The sequence below is a fragment of the Oryx dammah genome, unplaced genomic scaffold (genome assembly GCF_014754425.2).
Source record: "Oryx dammah isolate SB20612 unplaced genomic scaffold, SCBI_Odam_1.1 HiC_scaffold_8, whole genome shotgun sequence".
Classification (NCBI taxonomy): Eukaryota; Metazoa; Chordata; class Mammalia; order Artiodactyla; family Bovidae; genus Oryx; species Oryx dammah.
The window spans coordinates 40,651,493-40,653,964 of NW_024070192.1; the positions used below are offsets into that span (position 1 = coordinate 40,651,493).

The 2,472-nt window shown below is 36.3% G+C and overlaps 1 non-coding gene across 1 annotated transcript; it reads left to right on the forward strand.

Moving 5' to 3' along the window:
- The first annotated feature begins 342 nt into the window (after window positions 1–342).
- On the forward strand, window positions 343–500 carry LOC120867452. The gene has a single exon (XR_005721880.1). It is a non-coding gene; the product is annotated as a small nucleolar RNA SNORA57 (small nucleolar RNA).
- The last annotated feature ends 1,972 nt before the right edge of the window (window positions 501–2,472 follow it).

A 2,472-nucleotide genomic window follows, 5' to 3' on the forward strand; every position in this document is an offset into this window, starting at 1 on the left:
GGTGCCAAGACTGTTTGACGGGGAAAAAATAGTCTTTTCAACAAATGGTGCTCAGACAACTGGATATCCATATATAAATGAAAATTTGGACTTTGATCTCACACCGTAGTATGCAAAAAATTAATTCACAAAGGATAATAGGCCTAAATATAAGACCTAAAATGGTGAAACTCTTAAAGGAAAGCATAGGATTAATCTTTGTGACCTTGGGCTAGGCAGTGCTGTCTTAGACATGACACCAAAAGCACAAATGACCCCCCCCCAAAAAAAAGTAAACCAGACTTCAGCAAAATTTTTAAACTTTGTGCTTTAAAGAACACTACCAAGAAAGTGAAAAGGCGCCCTCCATGTATGTCTTGGCAGAGGTGGCGCTTGCAGTTCTTATTCCTGTAGTGTTTGGAGTAGAAGGAAAAGGGTAAGACTCTGGTCCTCTCAGCATCATGTCTTTGGTACCAGCGGCTTCTGGTCTACTGGTTCTGTTCTCAGGTACCAGAACATGGGGAGAAAATAAGCAGAAAAAAGAAAAATAAGTAAATAAATATAAGTGAAAAGACAACCCACAAAATATTTGCAAATCATTTATCTGATAAGGGATTTGTGTTTAGGATATATAAAGAATCTAACAACTCAACAATAAAGAGAAAAATAACTCACTGAAAAATTGGCAGAAGACTTGAATGGCTATTTTTCCAAAGAAGATGTATGGCCAATAAGAAGATGAAAAGACACTCCACATTATTACTCATTAGGAAAATGCAAATGAAAACCACAGTGAAATTGCTAAAAGGTACAGTTTCTTTGAAGGATGACAAAAATGTTCCAAAGCTGATTGTGGTGATGGTTACGCAACTGTGAATGTACTAAAACCCACTGAATTGTGCACTTTAAATGGGTGAATTATAGGCAGGTGAATTATAAGTCAATAAAGCTGTTACCAAACACCCACAATGAGATGCCACTTTCTACCTACCAGGATGCCTAAAAGAGAAAAAATAGACAGTAATAAGTGATGACTAATAAGTAGAAAAATTGCAACCCTCATACTGTCTGGTGGGATTATGAAATGATGCAGTCACTTTCAAAGTTCCTCAAAATGTTAAACAATGTTAAACATGACCCAGCAATTCCCCTCTTTGGTATATACTCAAGAGAAATGAAAACATACTTCTGCACAAAAACTTGTACATAAATATTCACAGAAGCTCTGATCACAATAGCTAAAAAGTGGAAACTAATTGTGCATGAACTGATGAATGAATAAGCAATATGTGGTATATCCACACAGAGCAATAATATTTAACCATAAAAAGAAAGGAGGTAATGACACACGCTACAACATGGACGAATCTTGAAACCATTATACAAAGTAAAAGAGGTCAGACATAAAAGGTCACATATAGAGTGATTACAGTTATAGGAAATGTCCAGAATAAGCAAATCCATAGAGACAGAAAGTAGATTAGTGGTTTTCAGGGGCTGGAGGAAAGGGGAGATGGGAGTGAGTGCTAAGGCACACAGGGTTTCCCTTGGAGTGACAAAAATACCCTAAAGTTAGATAGTGATGGTTGTACAACTCTGTGAATATTCTGAAAACCACTGAATTGCACACTGTTTTAAAATATTTATTTATTTGGCTATGCTGAGTCTTAGTTGCAGCATGTAAACCCTTAGTGACAGCATGTGGGATCCAGTTCCCTGACCAGGGATTGAACCTGGGCACCCAGCCCTGGGAACGTGGAGTCTTAGCCACTGGACCACCAGGGAAGTCCCTGAATTGCATACTTTAAAAGGGTAAAGTATATGTGAATTATATATCAATAAACCTATTATTAAAGTTTTTTAAAAAATCATTAATATAGTAATGTGATACCACGAGACAGAATAGAATTAAAAAGTCAAATAGTGAGCAGGACTCTCATGAAAAGGTATGACTCTGTATATTATAGAATAAGCATCTGAAAATATGGTTAATTTGCACAAGTAAGCCAAAGATAACAGTGTGTATCGTAGAAAAGAATGAGTGTATGAAATTGGGTATTTCTGGGCTAGCAAGTTACTTATCTCTATTCTCAGTGTATTGTTTATGAACTTGTTCATATCTGAGCATAAAGCCACCCTTTATTTTTTTATTGTCATTTTCAAACAAATGTGACCTCTCTAGTAAAGAAATAATACTTCTTTTCTAGAAGAAGAGCTTTTCAAATTGAATTTTGCTTCTAAAGGCAGACAGAAAATATCAGAACTATGGCAACATTGTTTCTATAGTAATGAAATCTACCTCTCTTCAGCCAAACAAGGCTATAAATCATTCTATTGCCAACTAGATAGGAATCCAAAGGTGAAGCTAATGACACATTTCATGCTTGAAGAGAAAGTAAACAAAAGTCCTTTACAAAGTCTTTGTTGTGTTCAACTGTTAAGTTGGGTCTGACTTTTTTCAACCCCACAGACTGGAGCACGCCAGGCTGCCCT